Raw genomic sequence first — 26,424 nt, 5'->3', positions numbered from 1 at the left:
AACATGTTTGCATAGCATATATACTGCATGAGGCACTCCGTGGCACTTTCCCATGTTGTCCTGCTGGGTTTCCAGCACTCTGTGCGATTCTCAGAGATCTTAGCGAGTCATACTCCCACGGGTGACCATCAGCAGAGAAGGAGATTTGAACCAGGCCAGAAGATACTAGGAAACAGTCTGAATGGAAAAGAAGATAACTGGTTTTAAAATATGGCTTTGTGCATATCAGGGAAGCTCTCTACTCATTGAGCTGCATCCCTAGCTTTCTTTTTAGTTTTCCTTTTTTTGTTTTAAGAGAAGGTCTTACAAAGTTGCCCAGATGGGCCTTGAACTTGCAGCTTTCCCTCGTAGCTGAGAGTATAGGCATGTGCTACCAGGCTCCACACTTGTGCTTTTAAAAACGGTTTTGTTGTCTCCAATTGGATGGATAGGCCCGGAGCCAGTGAGGTTCTGGAGAGAGGAATGTGGGAAGGAGCCCAGGGCCTTTCATGGAGATAAAGATATGGAGGAACCTAGATGAATGACAGTGACACTGTAGCCAGCATTAGGTCTACAGGGACTTTAGGGAAACTGAAGGAGACAATTTGGGGCCCGCAGGTTTCGGATGTGTTTAGACCATCCTTTGTGGGTGTGAGAGAGTGGGAAGAGGTCTGTGTTAGAGGTACGTATTGGATTCTGTTTTTGCTTTGTTTCCTGGAGGAGAAAGGAAGCTGTGGGCAGAATGAGAGCCTTAGGGGAGATCACAGACTCTGGGAGGAAGAAGCCAAGAGGAGACCCTTGAAGCCTCATTGGAGTGTGAATGATTTAAGCTTATCCCCGATTGGCTTTAGAAATAAATGAGACTCAGACCATGGCTATTTTATTTGGCTTTGACAATTACTGGGGGGATCACCCTTAATCTACTCTTCTAACCGTAGGCCTGGCTGCCTCCTCAGCAGTGTGTGTACCCCAGATACTTGCTGTTTCTCCTGGCCACAAGCTCATGGTCCATCTCCCCTCATGGCGGCTTCTTCCTCCTTCTCCTTCTTCTTTTCTCCCATCTCTCCTCCTCCAACCAGGTCACTCCTAAACCACCTAACTCCAGTCCCTCCAGTAACTGGCTGCAGTCAATTTTATTTGACCAGAAGTTTAAATCAAGGAACAAGGTTTGCACAACAGGAGCTTGTAAACACGAGTCGTCACCCACAGGCCTTGACCAATACATGGCAATAGATGGGAATCAGGCATAGGACTCCGTCCTTACACACACTCACACATGAGCTCACACAAGTATTAAGCACTATGCACATGCATTCATACATGTATCATATACAGCATGCTCGTGTGTATATGTGTATACACACACACACACACATTTCCCCACACATTTAACAGAGTGATACTTTACACAAGTGATGTGTAAAGTTGGTACAGTGTTTACCTAACATGCACAAATCCTTAGTTTGGGTGATCGACTCCTTACAAATGGGGTTTGGTGCTGCATGTCTATAATCCCAACACTTGGGAGGTGAGGCAGGAGAAACAGAAGTCCATGGTCATCTTTGCCTATACAGTGAGTAGTAGCTTGGACTACTAGAGACTGTCTCTCAAACAGTAAACAAACAAAAGAGGTGAGAAGAAAGTTCTGCAGGTAAAGGGAGAATGGGGCTTAAGGAGGTTAGGCCTCGCTCAATGGCTCATAGTCAGCCCCTGCTTGGGCCCCTCCCAGTGCCCTGTGTTCTGCTTTCAGTGACCTCCTAGCTGTGGACAAAGTACTCAGAAGGTCAACTTCCGGTGATCATTCCCCATCCTCAAAGAACCCACCTGGGGCTTTCTCTGTGGTCCCTGACTCCGGAAGAGACAGGAATGGTGGATGTGTTAGGTTAGTCCCTGGGAGAGGTGGCTTGGAGCAGAGCCAACCAGACAAAGGGTTACTGGGTGCAGAAGAGGCTCTGGGCCCCTCAGTTTCCTGGGTGGGTTAGAATCAGGGATGAGAGATGTCAAGGTACACACTGTCAGGGGCCTCTTTCTCAAGTCTCCCTCGACCTTGCCAAGTCTGGCACAGGCTGCTTCATCCTCTGCATCTCTTCTGCTCTTTCTCGTGAGCTAAAGAGAGTTTCTCAAGTTGTTGGGCTCAGATTTTTTTGTGCCAAGAATATCTGGAACGTTCTCTGCCAGCTCACACAATCTGAATCTCTAATCCCAAGACTGAAAAGGGAAAAAAATGTAAGGCTTAGAAAGTTTTGTACGTCCATCAGTCTGTCTGTCTGTCTGTAGAGATGTGTATAATCTGCTCTCTTCCAATAACACTGTAGGTAATTGAGGTAAAGTCTTTTCCTTTGCAGATGGGGAAACTGAGGACCTAGGGTCATGAGGTCAGTGGATGGAATGGAAGCACTGGAATGGAGTCCCTGCTCTGGACTCTGGCTTTGCCTTTTGGTAGCATGATGTTAAACAAATTGCCAAGTCTCAGTTTCCTTGTCTGTAAAATGGTCTGGTAACACTGTCCTGAGATTTAAGAAGATATTGCCCATGCTGTGTATAGTTCGGTGTCACAGGTATAATAACACAGGTAGCCCTTATCTTTTTGCTTCACTTGACTTCTGGTCTCTCGATCTTGCTTCATGGTTGTTTTTAGAAATACCAGAACCGAACCCTGAGCCTTGTGCATGCAAGGCAAGTGCTCTACCACTGAGCCAGGCTATAGACTTAGCTCTCCAGTACCTTGTGGTATGAGCTGCATCTAGTAATTCACTGAGGAGCTTCAGCTCGGATTGGTGCTATCTTTTCCTGCCACTTTTACTTAGGTATTGGGTCTGGACCCAGCCCACCATGCCTGTATATGCAGGCATGAACAGATGTGTGCCGTGGCTCTGTCCAGCTGACAGGGCCATGGTCAACCTGTGCTCTTTTCACTAACAGAAAGCCACTGAGTGGCCTGGGAAGAGGGCTGCAAGGTCATGCTGAGTCTTCATGCCAGAGATGTAGTGCTTTGCTATTAGCTAGGACTGCCCCACCCATGCCACATGAGCACTGCACAGACAGGCCACTTGGGCTAGAACATGCCTGATTTTCACCGAGAGAGCCATTTCCTGCCCAGGAAACCTGGGAAATGGCTTCTTTCCTGGCCCATCTCGCTCTGCACTGCTGTCTCTCGCAGTGTTCTTAGAGCCTGTGGTAGCTGTGGGGTCCTGGGCTGGGGGCTGTTTAAAAGGAGGCTGTCAAGTGTCTCCCAGCTGTATGCCCGCCCTCAGTGCCCCGTCTGTACTACTCCTACCTAACTACAGGGAGGGGCTGAGTTGTCTGCAGGCCAATCTGGCTGTTCTAGGCCTACCTCTGCTTCCTCTTGCAGCGGTCACATCTCTGAGACACTCAGAATAAGTGCTGCCAGCCAGGATAGCTGTGACGGAGAAGGGGAAAAGATAAGGAGGGCTCAGGGAGGGGGTCTGAAATGCTCCCTGTTACCCGGACACTGAGATCTGAGTCTTGTTCTGTAATTTGGAGCAGAAGATGCTAAGGATGGAGACAGGAATAAAAAGTCACAAGGCCTATAAACCTGCCCCATAGGACATCAGCCAGGGCCCCAAACCTTCTTACCCAGAGGCCTTCCCTCTGAACATCAGAAAGGGCTTCTGAGCAAGGGCTAAGGCTGTCTCCACAGCTCTATATCACTGCTTGGACTTAAATTTTTTATCGTTGGTCATTAAAATGCAAATAGCCTCAAGAATAGAAGCCAGTGAAATCTCAGGGGCTCTGAGTAAATCAGATCATTTCCTGAACTTGAGATGGCTTGAGCGACTAGACAGGGCACAAGGTCACGCCGTTCAGTACGAGGAAAAGTAGGGCAGTATTGCAAAGATTAGACAAAAGGATGGGGGCATACTTAGGATCCCAGGCTCCAGTCTGTCCTTAGAAGCAATGTCCTGGCCTAAGAGAGGAGAGCTAGATTCTGACTCAGATATGAGATACTCCCCAGACACCCCAGAAACAGAGAGGCCCTGCTTCCCTTCCCTTCAACTGCCCTTTTGAGCGGCTGTAAGGAGCTGTCCATGGTAAGCTGTTGCTTTCTCTTGTGTCCTAGTTAGCTTAATTATTGTTAAATCTAAACTAAAGAGGAGAGAACCTCAACTGAAGAAATGAATAGATCAGATTGTCCCGTGGTCTGCCTGTGGTGGGGGAGGGTTGTCTTGATTGCTAATTGAGTCAGAATAGCCTGGTCCACTGTGGGCAGTGCCATTCTCTAGGCAGGGGTAAGCATGAGCCTAGTGTGAGAGTCAGAAAACAGCATTCCTCCATAACTTGGCTTCAAGTTCCTGCCCTAAATTCCCTCAGTGGCGGGTTTTAATTAATAAGCTAAAGTAAATCCATTCCTCCATACGTTGCTTTGGGTCTGAATGCTCTCCATCCATCTTTCCATCAATCCATTCACTGATAAATACACATGGAGAGCCCACCTCATGGCAAACACATGGATAGGAGCTGGAAATGAGAGGAGAAATAAGCCAGCCTGTTGATTTCCGGCCTTGTGAAGCATGCACACAGGTAGAGAAGCTCGGCGTAAACACATGGGTAAGTACAGATAATGAGAAGTATTCTCACTTTATCAAGGCAGCCCAAAGATAGTCCATGACTTAGAGCTGCTTCCCATCATTATTATTCATGTTAACAGTGATGCTAATGTTTATTAATCACTTACTATACGCTACGCGAATGGATTACATTCCCTATGGATTATCTTGCAATTCCGTGTAGTGGATGCGATTTGCATCCACATTACAGAAAGGAAATGCAGGTTTGGAGCATGAGGGGACGCTGCTCAGGACAGCACAGCTTTCAGGTGGTAAAGCCCAACCAAAGGTTACCAAATGCCAAACCCCTTAGCTTGATACTGTGATCCTAGCTCCCATAGCCCCCCCCCCCCCCCAAGATGATTCGAAAAGCTCGAGGGGCCTGAGAAACTCGGGGAGATGCTGAACTGATGTCAGTTATCCAAAAAATGGTCTAAGACTCCAAAGGGCAGTTCAGTCCCAGTTGCTTAGTTAGTCAGAGTGCTTACTTAGTCCTACGGGTGGTGACCACATGCTTTGTATTTCACCAATGGACAGAGAAAGAGACAGAGACACACACACACACACACACACAGAGTGTCAGACAGAGAGACAGAGAGAGTAGATGCTATGCATGCCATGGTGACCATACAGAGTCCAGAGGGCCCATCTTCACAGTCCACCTTGTTTGAGACCCGTCTCTTCCTGTTTGCTGCTGCATCTCCTGGCTGACTGACTCACAACGAGCTTCCAGGGATCCTCTTAGCTTCCAGGGATCCTCTTCTCTGACCTTCCAGCCAAGGATTTCACACCCTGCTATGCCTGTTCTCAGGGGCTCAGGTCCTCCTTCTTGCATGGCAAGCTCTCTACCCACTGAACCATCTCCTCAATCCCTGCCTGCCTTTTCCTCTCCCAGCTCAGTCCCTCTGTGTCACCAGCAGCCAGGGACACCTGGCTTTTGGAGTTCTTGAGAGCCCTAACCCAGAGACTCCTGTAACTTCCAAAGGCGGAGAGATAGATGATTTCATCAATATCAGCCTTCACCCTGGCTAATGGGTCTGAAAACTCGAGAAGCCAGGACTCGGGGCTGAAGCATTCATAACTTCTATGTCCCAGTGGCTCCATTGATCGGAGAACTCTGTTCACTTCTGAGAGATCCCGAGTGAGGGGGCAGGAGCCGGCCCCTCCACAGTGCCGCCCCCACCTCGGTAATAGCTCATGATTGCCGATCAGGCAGCCGGTGGCGGGAGCGAGCCTACAAGATAACTGATTGTTCATAATTGTCAACCAAATTGCATCCATCGTATTGAGCTTAAGAAACAGAACAGAAGGAACATCTCTTATTGATCCCTTCGGGTTACAAACAAGATGCGACGGCTCCTCGGAGCAGGAGACTGGGTCCACATTGATTTTTATTCTTTTTCTCCTTTGAATAACCTACAATGGAATCTGAGAGCCGATTTTTAACCTGGAATTTCTTAAGGTCTTACCATCCTGGAGGTTGTGGGAGAGGGGCTGTCGGGCACGGCTACGGATGTGAGGCTTGGCTGAGGAACAGGCTTTCCAGCCTGGAGGTAGTGAGGGTGGCTCACCTCTGACCTCCACTGTGGTCCCTCGTCACTCACCCCTACCCCACCCCCACCCCATCACTAGTGGAGAGTCAAGTGTGAACTCCTCCATAGATCCCAAATACAAAGAACTGATGGGCTAGCAGAAAGTGGCCAGCTACTGAGTTGGTACTTAGTCGTTGTCTCCTGAAAGAATGTCTGATCAAAATGAAAAGGCACACAGTTACCTCCCCAGGGTGCCTCCCTTCTCCATATCTGACAACACACAGAATCCAGCCTCCGTTCCATCGGCAAATGTACTTAGGTGGCACATTCCTATTTCAAAGGTGAGCTGTGGTGTCCGAGGCCCATGCGAGCTGACAAGGTCAAGATCCAAAGTGGCAGGTGGCAGGTGATGGACCACGGCCACAAGGCAGCCTTGACATGAATCCCACCTTACCGAAAAGGAATGTGAGTTTCCCTGATGAAACAGAATTGAGACCCGGGTTCATCAAGCCCCTGCCTTACGCATGCTCTTCCCTGTGCTGGGTGTTCCATCCCTATCTGGTGGTCCTTGGGTCTGGTGAAGCAAATACCAGGGCCTGTCCTTTGTGAAGGTCAGGTGGAGACTCAGAAAGATGTTCTTTCTCTAAGGCTGCACAGGCAGTAGGTGGTGAGCTATGATTTCAAACCTAGCCCTAATATGTACCCACAGGCCCATGCTGTCCTTACCAGTCATAGATAGTAGCTCCCAGAGTAAATATTAAAGATGCTAAAATCCTGTAACATGGAAGCAGATCAGTCATGGCCTGAGTTGGTTGCCCTTTTGCACGGGACAGTGGCCATTGTCCCATTTCACAGGCAGGGAGACTGAGATGTGCCGGCATCTGAAGGTGCTTTTCTCCGTTCAGTGAGGGGCCCTTTCCCAGGCTGGCAGATTCAGAGGAACAGTGCCAGCAGGCAGGCTGGTGAGCTGGCTGCGGAGTTAGAACCGGCAGCCAGTCATGACATGCTGGTGGCAGGATAGGTCCTGCAGGGTCCTGCTGACAGAACTCAGTGTGGTTCCAGATGGGGGTGTCCTCTGAGACCTGGGGCAAGGGCTCCGGAGGATATTGAAAGCCTGCACTAGCCTTGGGCTAATGGGGATGCAGTCTGGCAGGGCAGCCATGAGGAGCTGTCCAGGGCCTCACAGTGGGCCTGCCATCTGGGAGGCAAGTGGCCAGCCTGCCCTCCTGATCTTATCTCCACAGTCCCGGAGCCCTCTGGCCTCCCTCTGATGAGTGGGCCTGGACAGCAGCTGTCTCGTTAATAAACATCTTAGCCGTTAGAGCCAAGCTAGGAAAGGCCTGCACTCACCAAAATGCCTCCAGCCGTGGGAACCTCCAGGAATGACTTTGGGCCTGAACTGTCACCACGTGTGATTTGCAGTGCTTCAGCCCTATTCCTCCTGGCTGGTACTTTCTTAAGTCTAACCTAAATCTCATCAGCTTCTCGTTTTAAATATCCCATCGATTACATTTACGTTTGTTTTGATCTGATTTCGATACCTGCTTTATTTTAAAACCTTTTTTTTTGAATCTTCACAGATACAAATAGATGAGGAAGTTTAGTTCACCTTGTATGTGATGGTCCAAGCCTGGGAACAACTCCAACCACACCAAGTCTAGGAGATAGATATGAAGAACACAGAACAGCTAACGATGCAGCCATCTAGAGGGCTCGTTAAGACACCGCTTCCTGGACTCCATCGTCAGAATCTCAGATGCAAGAAGGAGCAGGGGCGGGGGTGGAGGGCTGAGGATTTGCATTGCAACAAGTTCCCAGATGAGGCTGAGAGAAGTTTACCAGCCACTTGTCTAGACTGCAGAATCCTATGCAGACATTCAAAATAGTGCCCTAGAAGAATGTATGTTGATTTGAGCCAACGCACACAGGAGACGATTTAAAGTGCAGCAGAGCCTGGCCGCTCAGCAGCCTGGTGATGCCGTCAGCATAAGTATAAATATAAGTGCACACACTCGCAAAGAGAAGCAGGAGGCACGCATGGGACCTGGGCAGGAAGCAGGATGGGGCTTCAAGGAGCTCAGAGCCAGGCTGGCTTAGGCGTGTTCCTGCCTCTGCCTCTGTTTGCCTAGTGCCCCTGAATAGACTGGAGAGCGGCCTGAACTATTAAAACTCTTTAAGAAAGTCCTGTCAGCAATCCCATTTCACAGATGACAGACCTTCATCCCAAGACTGCTCAGTGCCTGTTGAGTGACTGCTTGTTTCTTCTGGATTGCTGAGACCATAATACATGACCAAAACAACTGAAGCTTCAGGTGCTCATCGTGGTGGAGAAGGCATGGGAGAGCCTGTCATGGCAACAGGGGTAGGTGAAGATTATTCACATCATCATAGACCAGGAAGCATGGAGGAGACAGAAACCAGGTGTAGCCTTTAAAAGCCTATCCAATGTCTCATGTCCCCCCAACCAGGCCTCTATCTCCTAAGGATTCCATGGGTACCCCAAATAATCAGACAAGCTGGGAAAGCCAACGATCAAAGCATGGCTCTGGGGGAGACAGGTCACACCCAAACCACAGCATGATTGGCTACAGTTTTCTAATAAGAGTATGTACACGGGGCTGGTGAGATGGCTCAGTGGGTAAGAGCACCCGACTGCTCTTCCAAAGGTCCGAATTTCAAATCCCAGCAACCACATGGTGGCTCACAACCATCTGTAACGAGATCTGACTCCCTCTTCTGGAGTGTCTAAAGACAGCTACAGTGTACTTACATATAATAAATAAATAAATCTTTAAAAAAAAAAAAAGAGTATGTACACACACACACACACACACACACACACTTTATAATATATAATGCACATGAATACTTTAACAGTGAGAATCTGTGTTGAGTGGTTGGGTTTTTTTTTTTTTTAATTGTTGTTGTTGTTTCCAGTTTCTCCGTTTGCTTTATTCCTGGGTTTTACAAGTTTCCAGGTTGAACATATGCTGCCTTTATAATTAAGCAAAAGCCAATAAATATTACATGTGTACTAATTACCTCCCCAATTCCCCACGTTATTTTGTTCACATTTCTTTAAACACATTTAACCAAAAACCTCAAACCCTTAGAATTGATGAGAGCAGTTTGTAAATGCAGACTAAGGGTCTGCAATATGGCTCAGGAGATAAAGGTGCTTGCTGTCAAACCTGACGACCTGAGTTCACTCCCTGGGTCCAGCATGGTAGAAGACGAGAACACAATCTGTAGATTGTGCTCTGACCATCATGTGTAACACTATGACATAGGTACACACACACACAGGCACACACACACAGGCACACACACATACACACACACACATGCACACACATACAAGCACACACAGGCACACATGCACACACATAGACACACATGCACACACACACACAGGCACACATGGAAACACACATACACACAGGCACACATGCACACACACACACACACACACACACACACACACAAATAAATGTTATTTTACAATTAAAGGCAGACTAAAGTCTTAGGACCTACACACATGGAACCTGTTTTCTGTCTTGTCACCCATTGATGCTAACCATAGCAGCAGCATACTCCCCCAGCTCCCTGGCAGATCCATCCAGAAGGTTCTAGAGCAACCGGTTCCATAGGAAAGGCCCCAGAAGTTAGCACCAGGCACACCAATGGGGATCAGACTCTTCTTTTTTAAAATCAGGCTCCAGAGTCGAGGTACCTGCTGAGACAGAGAGACAGAGATGCCAGCACGGAGCCCCTGGATGTCCTGTTTCCATGTCCCTCCTGGAAGATGACAACCATCAGCCCAAAGGTGATGCCACCACCTGCTGAGCAGGTGGAAAAACACAGACACGGGAAGCAGAGGTCCTGACCAACTGTGAGGGCAGGTGGGGATCCTGCTCCAGTCACCTCTCACTAGCTGGGCCCTCCCTGTCCCCAAACTTCTGCTCTACTGTAGCGTTCCCATCTGGATGCTCATCCCCACTTCACAGGAGAACACAACTGTAACTTCTGCCAAGCTGTGTCTGAGTGTTGTCTTGCATAATCAATACCTCCACCAGGTAAGCTGACCTCTCCTTTATAGCTGAGGCTACTGAATCCCAGAGGGGATATAGATCCAGCCTGAGGCTCAGTGAACCAGAAGATGACATAGAGAGATGGGAACCAATCAGGGGTGCTTGTATCCAAATAAGCCCAGGTGGTTGGGACCCATGTTCTAGCATTCCCTCAGCCACGAGTCGGTGTTCCTGATCTACTGATGGACTAGTCTTCTCCTCTTCAGCCCCAGCTTCAAAGTCTCTCTTCGCCTCTGTCTGCTACTTCAGTCTGTTGCGTCCATGTGGCCCCAAGAGATCAGTCATTCCTTCCCTCTTGAGTGCATGTCTTACCATGTTTCCCCTAGTTGTCTTTGCGTTGGTTAGAATGGACTGAAGTCTATAGATACAAATTGATCCCCTTCTGCAGCAGGACCTTTGTACATGCCATTTTCTCCACCTGCCTTACTTAATTTCCTTTTTGTGCAATTAACCACACTTCAGATGCCAGCCCCCAAATGTCGTCCTTAGGGAAACCTTTCCTAATTTCTCAGATTCATTCCAACACCTCTGTTGGCAACCTCACAACACCAAATCCCCATCTTTCATAGTGCCTGTCAGATTTCATTAGACATAGGCTTACATGCTCATTTGCTTCATCGTTTGCTGACTGGCCTGTGAGCCCAGGAGGCGGGAGGCAGATCTATCTTGTTCTATCACGTTCTTGGCTCCCTGCTCAGTACTAGGAAGGGTTGGAGTGAGTGAAAACGTATTGCTTTCTTCCTTCTGTTCCTTCAGCAGCCCTTAGGGCTGGTCCCTGGAGGCCTGAAGGACCCTGCCTCACTCTGTGATCCTTTGAGTCTCTTTCTCCCTAGCTCTCTTTATGCTCCTAAACAGGCTGTTTGGGCTCCTCCCTGGAGCACCACCTCATGTAGGTATCCAAGAACAGTGAATAGCGTGTGGCCAAAGAGAAGATGGCACCTTTGAAAAACTGACTGAACTCCCTCCTGGACTCTTGCCAACATCCAGGTGGGTGTTGCTTGGAGCCCATGGATATTCTAGGACCATGAGGCAGCTTTGAACTGGGAATCAAGGCCATCATTTCTTGATTCAGGTCTAGGCCAGAGGCCAACCCAGTATGGTCTGTGGACATCTTCCCAAACCACTCCTTTGACCATGTGACAAATGCCTTTGTGTTTGAAGATGGTGCAGGGGACAGAACAGTGGCATGGGGACTGAGGCAAGGGACTGGGGACATCTCATTCTTTCTTGTATTCTTTGGATGGGATGTTTCTGATAAAAATGGTTTCTGGGCCAAACCAAGTCTAGTCCAGACTGGAGTGAGACCCTGTCAACCTTTGCCTTTGCAGAGATATCTGACATTTTTGGCTGAGGAAGCTTGGGGACCCCAAAGCATAGGAAGGTGAGAGTTTTGAGGACAACTGTGGACTGTCTTTTGCTTCAACAATAACAGTACTTGGGTCACCTGCAGTGACTCTTCTAAAAAAGTAGGATTGCACACGTAAAACAGCACAGCCACGCTTCAAGGTTCAAAGAAGGTTTTCCTTTTGGTGTTATTGGGTTTTTGGAGATAAGGTCTTTCCTGTGTATTCCAGGCTGGCCTCAAATTCACAGTGATCCTCCTGCCTCAGTCTCCTGGAATTGGAGGTGGGAACCACCACACAAAACAATTTCCTATGTTTCAAACAAACACCACCTTTGAAACGAAAAGAAATGGAAGACAAGCCAAATCTGTCTGGCCACTGGATTTGATCTGTCCCACTTTTGGTTTTCTTGTTTTAATGTGCAATCAGTGTGAACATGTATGTGGGATCATATGACACAGTTTCTCACAACCAGCTATTTGGAACCTCATTCACATTTACAAGCTCCATTCATCTTGGTGGGGCTAGCCTCGTTCTGAGTGTTCGGGCACACTGGGTTGGTGACTTCTGTCACCTTGACAAGGAGCTTCCTTCGCCTCTGGAATTTGACAGTGGTGCCTCCCACTCCTCCTGGGCTGTGTGGTCTTATGGGGTTCAACTCTGCTTCCCCCTTTTAATTTATTTCTACTTGACCGTGCCAACATCTGTGCCCTAGCCTTGATCTCTCACTGGCCTCCAGTGTGAAACCTTGCACAACCACTCAGTTTCCCTGGGAGGCTGTGCAGTCAATCCTATGCCAAGTCCTTGCTTCCTCCTACCCCCATCCCAGACCTACACCAACTCCCACTTACTCCAGCACAGTATCTTCAACACCCTCACCAAATCACACGAAGGCCATCCTTCAGAAGTTACCTCTATCTTAGCCCTACTTCCAGTGACCTATAAAATCCACCCCTGGTCCTATCGGGTGTGGCTCCACTGTGGTTACCCCGTTCAGTTTCACCATCCCCCTTCCAGCTGACTACCTGCATCATTTCTCCATACTAATAGCAGCAATTTGAAAAACAAAAACAAAAACAACAGCTCCAATAATTCTCTCCTGTGCTTCAGTTCCCCCCCACACCCCGAATTATGCATAAACTCCAGACTCCTTAGTGAGTGCCTGAGACACAGCACAGAGCTGTGTCTCATACAGAGCATACACAGTCTGTGTGTGCTCTGCCTCTCTCGGGGCTCCTCCCTCTTCCTTTCTACCTCTCCCACCAACCCCATGCAGCTGCTTCAGGCTCCTGGGGTGCTCTGTGCTGGATCCCACCTCTGGGCATTTGCATGTACTGGCCACTGTCCTCCTTCTACAACATGTGTATGCGCGTGCGAGTACACAAACACACACACACACACCTCCGTGATAATGTAACCTCTTTAGAGACCCTCTTTCTTTTCCTTATAACCCTTCCCTTCATTTTCAGCTTTGAACTTCTCATCCTGTCTCCTTCCTCTTCTTTTCTTTTTCCTTTTTCCTTCTGTGATACAGGAGTTTATGTAGCCTAGGCTAGCCTCAAGCCCCCTGAGTAGCTGAGGATGACTTTGGACTTCTGCTCATCCGGCCTTCACTCCCCTAGTGCTAGCATATACCATGCCTGATTTAAGCATTGCTGGGGTTTGAACCCAGGGCCCAAAACATGCTAGGCAAACGTTCTACCGACTGAGCGACAAGCCTGACCCTTATCATCCTATTATATATCCCTTTCCATACCTGCCTGACACCTTGTCTGCTTTCTAGGTGACTTGCTTTCTTTGTTTCTGCCTGTACAGAGTAAGTCCCCTGCGAGTCAGGTTCCCAGCCTTTACAGCACCCACCCCAGGGTAGCTGCAGCTAATAGCAGCTGAATGAGTGGGATATTTGAGTCCTTACTACTTAGTCTCTGTAACTATGAGCAAGCCATTTGGTCACTCAGATGATCATTCCTCTCAGCAATAAAATGGAGAAATGACCACCGGGAGACCACTAGTCCATACTTGTAACTGCAGTCCTGCAGTCTTGCAACTTGTGGTAACAAACATTCCTCCCTTGATCTCCTGCCATAAGGGATACAGCTCACTTGCACTTGGTTGCACTTGGCTGGATCTCACACATCTTTCCATCCCAGGTCCCAGGATGGACGGTGTTTTTCTGGTGAGGATGAAGGAAGAGAACCAGAAGATGTTCTTAAACAGCCTCTTCTATCCCTCTCACACATATTCCATAGCCAAAGTAAGACGCATGGCCAAGATCAAGGTCAACATGGTAGGGTCACACTGTCCGCTTGCAATGAGAGGAATTGGAGGGTGGGGACAGCTATCCAGTCTTCGGCAAGGGCTGACACTTGTGCTCTGCTCACTCTACTCCAGATGCTGTTCCAGGCATTGTGTTTGGTGCTATGGCTGTACATACAGGGAGGGATACAGACAGGGAGACAGGGGTAGACTAGTCAAATCACATGGACAAGGTTACAAAGCCAGCACATATTTCCTGCTCCTGTCCTGGCCCTGCAGCAGGGCCTGCTCTCTGCTTCTTGGTGCCAAGTGGTTGTGGTGGGCACCAGGCCTAAAAACCACTGAGCCCACTGCTCTCCTGTGCCGCTATTCCCCTTGTGGCTGCTACCAGAAAGTTTTCTCCTTCCTATCTGGAGGCTTGGTCTATATCTACCCATGTGACCTGGGTCACATGATATCAAACACTCACCAGGAGCTAGAACAGGTAAGGGGAGGACACAGGGATTTGATGGAAATACTGGTGTCCCCACTGAGGTCAGAGGTCCTTGTGTTTGCATGCTAGAGGTTAGAGAGAGCACAGATGGTCCCTGGACCCTAAAGATGGACTTGTGTAGCCTCCCGGCCTAAAGATTCATCCTCCTTAATGGACATAAGAACCAATGTTAAACCAGTGCCATCTGGTCAGATCCCCACAGTCTCTGCAAACCCATGAAGGATGTGTGCACCCACCAAGGATGTCCATATGCGTGCCCATGAAGGCTGTGCATGCCCACAAAGCATGTATATACCCACGAAGGCTGTGCATGTGCATGCCATCTCACCAACCAAGAAACTGAGGCTCAGAGGAGCAAAGGAACACAAGCCAAAAACTGACAAAGGCAGGAGCCAAACCCAGCCATACAGTCCACATTCCAAAGCTGAGACTGTGGGTGACAGAGCTCTTGTCACTAAAGATGAGCAAACATGACCGTCCTTTGCAGTGCAGGGTTCCGCTGAGACTTGTTCCACACAATTTCACATTTATCGGCCTCACCTCCAATGACAGAGCAAATGCTATGTCCTCAGGCACGGGTGCAGGGCTCGGCTCTCACCCATCTGGTGGTTCATAAATGTATTCGCCTGTTCTCTGATTCACCTCCTCCCCCTTTCTGTTTACTGAGTTACTTACTTAAGTTCATTCTGCAGGTCCTACCCAGGTGACATCCTCTCTCCTGGGGTTCTTGCTTCTGCTCAGGAGATCTGCATGTAATACAGATTAAAAGCTTGTCACAGACAAACCACTCCCAGTGGACATAAGTATACACGGAGTGCAAGAGGAGATCCGAGGACGAGGCGGCCTCAGCAGGGGAGGCGGTGGTACGAGAAGGGAATCCAGTCCCAGCGGAGGTGACATCCAGAGCAGGGAACCAGGACCACTTCTGCCTATGAAGCCTGAGAACTTAGAAACCAGGAGTGCCAGATGGTGGGTGGAATGGGTGTGTGGCTTCTTCCTCAGAGGAATGGAGGAATTAAGAAGGAACAGAAAAATGCTTCCACTAACCATAGAGCATGGAGAGCTGCCATGACCCCTCCCCTGCCCCTGAATAACAGCCAAGGGTCCCCTCATGGAGGTCTGCTTGATCTCTTAAGCAGAGTTTAATGGAAGACCTATAGAGACTTGGAGAAGGCAGAGGCTGAGGAATGTTACATCTGAAATCAAATCTATATAAAAATCTTGTGCAGCCATGCACACCTGTAATCCCAGCACTCGGGAGGTTGAGGTACGATAATGAAGAGAGGCTAGCCTGGGCTACAGAGTAAGACATAGTCTCAATTATTCAGATAAGACATCTTAAAAAGCAATGCTATCTCACAGAGGAGTTGTGCATTTGTACACAACCCAGTGTCTGTGAGACATCTCTATGACCCATCAAATCTTCCTGCCTGTGCAGATGTTGGATGTCGCAGAGACCCAGCCAGAGGCAGGGAGAGCGAGAGGGAGCCCAGGAACAGAAGGGTGGGGGAAGGAGGAGGAGATGTTTGCCAAATGATTAAAAAATTAAAGGGATTTTTATGCAGAGAAAAATATTTAGCTTGGCATTGTCTTCTCAACCAAACGTTGGCTTCCAAGAGAAAACACTGGTGTTGGCAGCGAGTGTGTGCTGAACGGAAACAATTGTCGCCTTCCCAGCAGCAAATGCCTTTGTTTGGACTGGTGGTGCCAGGGCCAAAAAAAAAAAAAAGAAAAAGAAAAAGAAAAAGAAAAGAAAAAAGGAAAGAAAACAGAACTGCATCTTCAGAAGCTGTTCCCAATTTCTAAGAGGCTTCAGGAAGTAGGACTTGCCTCAAGTCCATTGTCCCACAAGCACCTGCTAGTCTCACAAGTGATTCTGAACAGAATGGCCATGAACCTCTCTCAGGGTCTGGGGGTGGAAGGCAGGAGGCAGGTGAGAAGCAGAGGGAGGGAGAGAGAGGGAGGCGGAGGGGCTGAGCGGTGAGATGTCTACCCACAGCTGTGGGGTAAGTGGAGGGTGGTGGCAGAGCTGAGTGCAGTCCTGAAACAAGGGAGCTCTCAGGGGGTGGGGCGACTTCCTCACTCCTGCATCCAAACCTGGCTGAGCCTCAGGAACACATACCTACAGTCACAGTCCTGTGACAGTCACAGCAGGGCTCAGCCATGGCTTTGCAGGATTTGTCTAGCCACATGCTCTTCTATGCCAGAATCGTTTCAACTCCTGTCTTTGCAGGTGGAGGAAACTGAGGCCCAGTAAAGAAAAGGGCTTGGCTCCAACTGTAGTTCAAAGGATGATAGGTCAGAAATAGGAGGCCACAGGCTCACCTCAGTGAGCGAACCTGCAGGTCAAGGACCCTGGGCTGAAGACAAGGGGTTAACATTGTTGGTCTTCTTTAGACATTTGTATGAATTTATTTATTTATTTGTGTGTGTGTGTGTGTGTGTGTGTGTGTGTGTGTGTGTGGTAGCACACATGTGAAGGTCAACTTTGTAGGTGTCAGCTCTCTTTCTGCCACATGGGTAGGTGGTATCAGAAGGAAGTGAAGCCATCACCCCTGGCACGGCAGTATTGAGAGAAGCAATCTCTAGGAGGTCAGTAGTTGGATGGGGTTCATGCTGTTATCATGGTGTGAGCTTGCTATTGCCTAGGATAAGTCCTCGGATGCGTTTCCTCAACCTCTGCTTTTCTCCATGGCATGGTAGAGCAAGACGCCCTTCGGCTCAGGAGGGCTCGGTGCCAAGCCTGAGGAAATAAATGAGTTTGATCCGTGGAGCCCGTTCTCCTAACACACTGTGACTCCTGGCTCACTCAGAGTTAAAGCCACAGCCCTTATGAACTTTGTCTGATGTATCTTCCTCCTCCTTGGTCCTGAGTCTCCTTTGCCTGACTCTTCTTGCAGCCACACACCTCGGCGCTGCTGTTCCCGCTGCGCATGCGCTTCTCCTTGCTGCTCTCTTGCTTGCTTATTCCTCCCTCGGCTCCTTCCCAAGATATCCACTCAAGGACTCATGCCCCTGTTTAAATCTGCTTTGAGGCCAGGCTTTCCCTCCCTCCCTGCTTTTCTTACACAACACTTTACACGCTACACTGGGGTTTTCCAGGCTGATCTTGCTTTTTGTCTGTCCCCATATTCTGTCTCTTCCCACTCAGGGCAATGTTGTGGTTCCCTTTGCCCGATGCTGGGCCACTGTCAGGCACAGGCAGGTCGTTAGCCAGTACATTTGATGGAGTGGCGATCCAGGAAACTCTGGATACAGGCAGGGAAGGTTGTGTGTGGGGGGCAATAACATGATTTCTGAGTCTGAAGTGTTTCCTGTGCAAACAAAGTTGTTTTGAGGGGACCAGGAGGGGCTGAGACTCCAAATGCGGAGACCAGATGCAGATAATAAACAGCCAACCTGCTCCCACTGTGGCTAAGCATCTCACAGTCCTCCCTGGCAGCAAGGTTATGGCGACCCTCAACGTAAGCCATTACTTTGTTTTGTATGTTTTTGTTTCGAGACAGGGTTGCATATAGCTTAAAATGACCTCGAACTCATTTCTGACCCTCCTGTTTCCACCACCCAAGTGATGGAACAACAGGCATGTGCCACCATGCCTGGGTCATGGAGTTTTGGGGTGGAAACTGGGGCTTGTGACTTCAGAGTGCCTTGTCACCTGAGCTGTACCCCAGCCCTGAGCGTCAACACTTGCTCCACGCCTGTCCATGCTGAGCACAGCTGGAGTCTACTGACAGCAGTGTGAAGAGGTGGTGACTGTTGGAAGGAAGCAGGGTAGGGCCTAGGACACACGATGACAGAGTCAGGCTAGAGAAGGCCTCCCAAGAGGCCTCTAAGGGGGTTCCAAAGGATTTATTTTTTTGTACACCTTCAACCACATAATTGGATTAGACAAAAACTTATTTGGGGTATTCAGTCTTTAGTCACAACCCTCTTTTTAAAAAATATTTATTTTTGTTTTTATTTAATAACAAATAATCAGGATCCCAGGGCTCTGCCCTGCCAGCTTGAGCAGGGCCGGGCTCTCCTCTAATCCTGCTTTGGCCCTCCACATGGCCCCCATCATCCTAGATGAGGCTTGCCTGGTTTTCTTCCTTCCCCCTTCCTCTTCCTCCTTCCTCTCTCCTCCCCTCCCTCCTCCCTTCTCTCTCTCCCGTCCTCCCCCTCCTGTTCCTTTTCTCTCCCATTCTCCCTTTCCTTCCCCATTTCCTTACTATGAGCACACACACACACACACACACACACACACACACACATCTCCAAGTTTTCCTTATTTGGGTTGTAGTCTTGGGAGACTTCTCTTTCTGCTCCGTCCCGTTTCTGGGATTTATGAAGGTTATTGTGTGTGGTCTCCGTGCCTCAATTTTTCATTGCTCTGTGTGGTTCTATTGTGGGAGCGCGGCCACAATTCACCCAGCCATTCCTCCAGGGCTGGACGGCTGGGCTCTTTGCAGATGCCAGCGGTTTCTGTTTAAGACCAGACTTTGTGAAGAGCAGATGTGTTTACCTTGACTGTGAGAAACTTGGCTGCTCTGTGCCCCTGAGCGTGTGTCCCCTGGGGCAGGGGTGACAGGGGACTCTATGCATCCATATTTGGGGATGCTGCCAGGCCACAGGGCATTTGAGTTGCTTGGTTTTACAAGATGGTTAAGAAGTGTGCTTTGAGGGACTGCTACCAATTTGTAGTTCCCTCACTCTCGGCTCTCCCCTCTTCTGCACAGATATCATTACGTTTCTGTATTGTTACCAGTTGAATGGACAAAAATGGAACCAAACTGTAATTGTCCTCCAATGTCTTCACAGTTTTCTGCACCCTCACATTTTAAGATTCATTTTCCTAACATCTCAACAGTGACTACCTGGCTTGGTCTGTGATGCTTGACCAGGGACAGCCCGGGTCCTACATCCTTTTTCCAAAAGAGCCCTGAAAAAGCTCTTTCTATCCCCCTCCTCATATTCCCTGGCCACCACCACACTTTCCTAAGTCTAAACGAATGTTGCCATGACAACCAGCCAAAGCCTAAGCCAATGGGGGCTGTACCTGGCCCCTGAGCCTTCTAAAGGGTGTCCTGGGGGCGGAGCTGCAGTGCTGCTCTGTGCTTTCTGCTGTGTTTCTCTGTTTGGTTGGCTTTCCTCTCTGACCCGCCTAGTTCCTTTCTCCCCTGGCTCCTGGCTCCTTAGTGCAACTGATCCCTGGGGCAGGAAGAAAGGAGCCACATCCCAGCCAGGTGTAAGCTCGCTATCGGAGGTGCTATCTGCCTGAGCCTTAGCCAGTGACCCCATGCTGCTTGTTGGAGCCCCTCCAAATGCTTAGAGGAGAGCAGCAGGAGCAGGCTCCAGGCTACCTCCCCCTTAGCCCCATGTGCCTGAGAGACACTGGTGCAGGTCCCCCCATTGAATGCAAGCCCTGGCTTCTTCACTTTGAGACCTTGTGAGACAAGGCTTCAGCCCCTCAGCCTCTCACTTCCCTTCAGTCCTCAGCGCAGCACCTTTAGCACACATGCTGTCCCGCTCAGCTGGTCAGAGTGCAAAGGGCCTCCATCACTGTCTGCAGAGGTGGCTGGTGCCAGCCCTCAGGCACAGGCGGATCCACCGGGTTGGCACCGAAGGCTCATTAGTCAGGCTGCAGCTGACACTTCCAAGTTCATTTCCTACTTCCACCTTTGGCTCCCCTCCCTGTCCCCACCTCCCTGTCAAGTCAAGGATGCTTCCTGCAACTTCTCTTGATTAAAAGGAAATAAAAGCACTTGAACTTGGGGCTTTAAGTTCATATTCAGGGCTCTGTGCTTTGTCTTGACATCCACTTTCCAACCTAATTGCTCTGCAGAAACCTTCGACTGAAGGCCAGGCACTGGGTCCTAGCATGTTCTTAATAAATATCTGCTGGACAAAAAAAAAAAAATGAGTTTTGTTCCTCTCTCCCCAGGGTGGGGGGTTCTCCTGTGCCAGGGCGGTGTGCTCACACTGTGTATCCCTCTCAGACCAGACAGTGTCTGCTCCTCTCATGCTAACCCTTGTTTATCTGAGAGCAAGGGTCACAAAACCCAAGTTAGGCACAGTGAGCACTCTCAGCACTCAGAGCAGGGAAACCTGGTATTGGGGAGCATGGCTTCAGTTTCAGGGTGGGCTGTGTAATCTTTGCAATGGGCCTGGAGCCTCACACTGCAAGCTCTTCCCTGACATGCCTGCCTCTCCCTCCACCCTTCTACCTTGAAACCCAGTGTAATTGCTCAATCTAATTTAATAGACATGCCGAATGGCTGCCAGTGGAGTGAACTCCGTGAGGCCTCCCCAGAGGCGGGAGTGATAGGCATGTTTGGGGCCTCCTGCGTGCTGTGTGCGTCCTCAGCCTTGGCAGTCAAGAGGGGCTGAGGCAGAGGGGCTGCAGCAGTGGCCCACACAGGGGTCAGAATGACCTCAATGAAGCCTCTGCCCACTTTGGCCAGGGAGCGGGTGTAGATAGGTTCCTGTGGGCTGCCTTTCTCTGGCATGCGCCAGGGATGTAACAGACATCTCCTATAAAGCCTCCTAGCTACAGAGTCAATATAACTGAAAATTTCTTGTGGTGTCTTGCAAGTGCGCTTCAGCTCTAAGAAGACCCAAGGGCCAGCCTCAGGAGATGCTCCTGTGCACAGTTCCGCCACACCCTACCCTAGGCCTGGGATCCCATCATGTCATAGTGATCCACCTGTCAGTTCTTGGTCAGGTCCTGGTCTTGGGTTCTGGCTAGTTCCTGGAGGTCTCCCTTGAACCCCCTCACCAGTGCCTGGGGACCACTTGTGCCTGTTCCTCATGGCTCGGTCCACAGCACGCTGCCATTCTTGATGCTGCCCCAAAGCATCTTCAAACAAACAGCTCCCACAAATCCTGCTTTCCTGGAGTCTGTGAGGTGGGACAGGTGGCACCCTGTGATGCCAGATCAAGGCTGGTGTGGAAAAAAAATGTGATCTTGAGAGTCCCATTTCATAGGCTGGAGAGATGGCTCAGTGCGTAGGGAGGGGCATTTGCCACCAGGCCTGATGATGTGAGTTCAATTCCCAGGTTCCACAAGAGGGAAGGAGAACTGACTCCTGAGAGTCATACTCTGACCTCTCTACATGTGCCACAATGCAGGTACACACACACACACACACACACACACACACACACACACACACACACACTTGTATAAATAAACAAGCTCTATATTAATGTTTAATGCATATTACATGTGACACATACAAATTATATCTAACATGTTATATTATTATAATATGGCACATATACATATATCTCCTCACTTCACTGGGGCACCTTTTGCCCTGTCCGTCCCTCTTCTCCATCCCTATCCTCTCTCTACTATCGATACTGACTCTGAAATACCAAATTCTTTCACTCCATTTTACAAGCAGTTTGCTTTACTTCTTCCTGCAGCCTTCTAGCTTATTCTAACCATACACAGAGCTGGGAGGACTGCATCGGGGATCACCTTTCCCCCACCCAAAGTCTTTAAGCTGCTCCCTGGACAAGGGTGCCCTTCCGGAAAGAGGAACTCCATGTCTGACTTTCCAATTGGGCTGCCTGAGCTGGGCTTGCATTTGGTGGGCAAGGGGTCGGCTGTAATTCCAACTCCTGGGAAGACTGTGGCAGGAGAAAGCAAATTTGGGCCTCCAAGGGCTCCAGAGTGAGTTCAAGGCCCACCCGGGAGAGTTGGTTGTCTCAAGATAAAAGGCAAAACCAGGGTGAGTTATGAAGCTTAGTGGTACGGGGCCTGCCTCGCATGGTAGAGGGCCTGGGTTCAGTCTCTGGCTCTGCCAACAAACAAGGAAGCTGTCTTTCTGGAATGGACAGGGCCGTGTCTCTTCAGCAGGCTTTGTCAGCTCGGCTGCTCTGCGTTCTTCAGAATACCTGGGGGATGTGGTAGTGACAAGCTCCCATTCCCCACAGGGCCTCAAATCGGGCAGGAGCAGATGCAGGCATGCTAGCAACAAAGAGGAAGCAGCCTCGCCAGGACACCAGCCAGGAGCCAGGACAGTTGGGGGAAGAAATGTCCTGAAACCCAGAGCTGATCCAGGTAGACTCCAGGGAGGAGGCTGCCTCTCCTGGTGGGGAGGGATAAGCCAGGAGCAAATTTTCCTGCAAGCAAATATGGGCTGAGCATCTCTTGGAAGGCAAAGTGTGTGTGTGTGTGTGTGTGTGTGTGTGTGTGTGTGTAAGGGGGGCGGGGCTCAAGAAAAGAGTGATCCTCCATTCTGCCAGGCTGTTGTTGGTGATGAGACTGTGCATCAGGAGAGGCCAGGCAGAGGGGAGCCGAAGTTAAACACACAAAGGGGACAGCCAGAGGGGGCTCAGGAGAGGCCTCCGTGAAAGAAGCCAGAGAGCAGCTTCCCATTTTCTTCATAGCTGCCGTGGTAACAAGAGCTAGAGTGCCTTCAGTCCCATTTTACAGATGGCAAAATAGAGACTTGGTGAGTGGCTCAGCAGATGCCATTTGGTTTCTATTTTAAGCGTTATTTGATGTCTTTGTTTACTTTGATTAAGTCTCTTTGCTCCTTGCTTGGGCCACATCTCCTGAGCCCCTTTCTCCTTGCCCTCACTGTGCAGATTGCTGCCCAGACCTTCAAGAATCCCTCTCCTGGCTGGGGACAGACCCCCTCCAGCCCCCAGGCAGCTCAGGCACCCCCTCCAGGTCCCAGACAGCTCAGGCATGCTATAATGGCCAGCGGGGAGATCATGGCTAATCTCCAAAGAAAGCAAAAGAAAACGGATTACAGAGCAGAGATCCCTCTATGGGGTGGAGATCTTCGGCTGCCTGCTGCCCCAGAGGAAGAGAAGCCTCTGTAAGGAAAGGCTTCTCGCTGGCAAGGACCCTAACAAGACTCCAATCTCCCGTCGCTTGTCCTCACTCTCTGGAATCCTTTCAAAGCCACCAGAAATGGAGGAGGCCAAGGATTATGCTCCTAAATGTTCAGAGACCTGAATGGAGGATTAGCTACTTAACAGCCATTGACTTCAATGATCTCCGGCTCAGGGGTCTTCAAGCTTTCGGAAGCTCTGGGTTTTCTCTGCATGTCATATGTGTACACATGGGTGAATGCCACAGGGATGGGGGGGGCAGCAGATCTACGCAGATATAGAGTACACCTATGTAGCATCTGTGTTCAGGAAGAAAAGCCGTGTCTGTGTGTTCAAACACTAACCTGTGTGCCTAGGCTCCTGTGCCGTGTCATTTGTCTTTTTCATGCCCACATTTGTGCACAGCTCTGTGTTGTCTGTTTACGTGTATGTACCTGTGTGTGCTTGTCTACACATGTGTGCATGTGAGACCCCCATGCTTCTTGTGTGTGCTTGGCTTACCTGTATGTATATTGAGTCCCCACATGGTTGCCCATGCAGGGGCTGTACACCCTAGGAACACCGGGCTTCCACCTTTTAGTCCTTGAGTGCATCTCATGTTTTCCCCCCACTCTGGGCTTCTGCATGAGTGTGCCCCATTCTTGAAACCGGCCCGCTGTTTGCCTCTCCTTCTGACATTCAAGTACACACGCCCCGCTGTTATTTCTCAGAGTCCTGTTGATTTCCGCAAAGCGTCCTTTCCATTTGATGTCCTGTACTTATTTTTGTGTTAAATTGTCTTTCCCTCATCTCCTTAGCACTGAGCTCATTGATTCAGGGACTTTGTCTTTCTCCTCTCTCCTGCCATTCTCCATGTCTTGTGTTCTTGTGTGTATGAATAATTCAGTGTGTGTGTGTGTGTGTGTGTGTGTATGTGTGTGTGTGTGTGTGTGTGTGTGTGTGTGTGTGTGTGCAAGCACTTATTAGGTAAATATGTCTTTCTGCATGCCTGCCTACCTGTTTGCACAAGTCTATGTGCAGGTATGTGAAGCAGGCACCTGCACATGTATGTATCTATGAAGACATACATGTGGATTATAAATGGACAGTTTTGTTCTGTTCCTTTCTGTCCCAGGTCCTGGATAGATACCAGGGAAGAAAAGCTAGCCTGGAAAAAGAACATTCAGTGACAGCAAGATGAACAAGTGCTCTACCTGGCCCTGCCTGTATCACCAGTGAGGAAGGGGTAGGGCGCAGCTAGGGCCAAGCTGGGTTGGAAACCACATGGTCAAGAGAAGCGCCTGGGCAGGTGTGTGGTAAGATCCTGTTCCTGCAGGATCCTGATCCTGTATCAGGGGCACTCCTTCATCAGACCCCATAGGAACCACCTTTGGGCTGCATCTTGGCCTGGATTCTAAGATCTGTGCTAGTAAAGTGCTCCTGTGGATAGTGAGGACCCACATCTTTCCAACAGCTCAGAAAGCTAGGGATCTCCCACTGGGCTCTGAGCTCCAAGAAGGCAGAGATCTGTCTGTGTTGCCACAGTGTCTTCAGGATAGACAGAAGCTTGAGGAATGTTCAGTAAATAAGAATAAATGAGTATGAACGAAAGAACGAACGAACGAACGAATGAATGAATGAGTGAATGAATGCCCCTCGCATGTCCAAAGGAAGAATGACTTCTTCTGGACTCTGAAAACCAAGGGCAGTGCCTCAGGCACATCCCCCCTCCTCAACCCCCTCCCCCCAACCCCCTCCCTTCCCACCTCTGCAAGACCCTAGAAACCTTTCAGCACTAGCAGAAGCTTCGAAAGCAAAACAAAACCCAACCAGGCAAGAGTATGGCTAATAAACAGACCTAGAAGGCTGTGAACGCAAGCCTGGTCAGGCCAGCAAAGCCTAAATAAAGCCTGCTAATGAGACATTCTGGGAGCAAACAGATAACGGAGCTTAAAGAGCTGCTAATAGCTGGATTGAGAGCCTGCAAACCAGCGGAGTCCTTTAGGCTAGAATGGTTGAGAAGGCTCCTGCCGGCAGGTGTCTGATATGGGGAAGGCGGGACAGGGTCACGATGGGAGGCTTCAAGGTCACTTGCTCTGCCCCTCCTGCAGCTTCCATTCCAGCAAAAGGCAGATTGGGAGCTCCCTCACCCACCCTGTTCTTGTGTAGCGAAGGCAAAATGGCAGATGCCTGGCAGGTGCAGTGTATTCCCTTCATTTTGGTTTCTGCTTTCCCTATAGTTGGAGTCTGCTACAGGATAGTTTGTTTGCTCTGCCCATCCCTATGGCTTAGCAGTTCCTAGTTAATGATATCAGCTCAAGTTTACTGATGCACTGAGCACATAATGTGTGTCAGACACCAGGATAGGCATTTCATATACTACCCCTTTTACAACACAGGCCAGACCCCACTTTGGTCCCATTTACCAGATGAAGAAATGGAGGCTTGTGGGGTTAAATAGCTTTAGCTTACAATTACACACAAGCAAGTTAATGAATGAAGCTAGATTAGGCAATCTACTCCCAAGTTCCTATTTCCAACTTACAGGCTTCCAGCAAAATGACTCAATCAATCATCAGTCAATCAGTCAGTCAGTAGCTTTGAAATGCCTAAGCCCCAAGTCACAAGATCAGGACTTCTAGAATTTTGAAAGTAGCTCAACCCTTTCCCGCCAACAGAAGTTCGACCTGTGAAATAGTGGGAGAGCTACTTGGATTGCCAGGTGGGGAAAGTCTCCTACCTTTCTCCATCCTTCAGCAGTGGGCTCTGCCTTCCTGGGATTCTGAAGTGGTAGAGGACAGTAGCTCCAGAAACAGGAAAGGGGGTGAAATTGCCATCCATTTATTAATGCAGGAATCAGCCAAGTCCACCAAAATAAAGAGAAAAGGCTTTCTGGGAGAGCTTTGCAAACTGCCCCCAGCAGGAATCAGCCCTGAGCTGAGGTCCTGCACTGGGGGCTGGAGACAGAAGCCCAACTCTACATGCACTGCTTCTGGGCTTCCCCAGCCTCTCTCCTGGGAGTGACTAGGGAGCCCCTGGCCTGGATGGAGAGCCTTTGTTTGAAATCCTGATTTATGCAGCTTCTCCCGGCAAACTATGCATTAAGTTGCCAGGGAAGATTCAAAATTGTAAAATAATTGTGGTGGTGAAATTATTCACAAATCCATCCAGGCCTGGAATGTCAGGAAGGCGGTCAGATTTACGCTGAGCGCACAGTGGCATAACTCAGGCTAACAGATAAGCCTGTTATGTCCTTGACAGAAGCAATTCCCCAGAGACCACTGGGGAACGCCAGGCCAATTATATACCCAGCCCAGGGAAGGGAAGAGAAAGGCTGCTTACCACCAA

At 49.5% G+C, this 26,424-nt stretch overlaps 1 long non-coding RNA gene across 4 annotated transcripts; it reads right to left on the bottom strand.

Annotated features, from left to right (window-relative positions):
* Positions 1-26,128, bottom strand: Gm32756. 4 transcript variants are annotated; one of them, XR_003955104.1, is made up of 4 exons: positions 25,817-26,128; positions 9,658-15,008; positions 8,296-8,424; positions 1-177 (listed from the first exon to the last, which is right to left on the bottom strand). It is a non-coding gene; the product is annotated as a predicted gene, 32756 (long non-coding RNA). The 4 variants fall into 4 exon arrangements; XR_003955105.1 differs by lacking the exon at positions 1-177 and having other exon boundaries at positions 5,631-8,424; positions 9,658-9,812; positions 13,533-15,008; XR_001784440.2 differs by lacking the exon at positions 1-177 and having other exon boundaries at positions 5,631-8,424; positions 9,658-13,937; positions 14,938-15,008.
* Between the last annotated feature and the right edge of the window lie 296 nt (positions 26,129-26,424).

Source organism: Mus musculus, chromosome 4 (assembly GCF_000001635.26).
Source record: "Mus musculus strain C57BL/6J chromosome 4, GRCm38.p6 C57BL/6J".
NCBI classification, from domain to species: Eukaryota; Metazoa; Chordata; class Mammalia; order Rodentia; family Muridae; genus Mus; species Mus musculus.
Note: the sequence above shows the minus strand (reverse complement) of the source record. Positions and strands in the feature narration are given on the sequence as shown.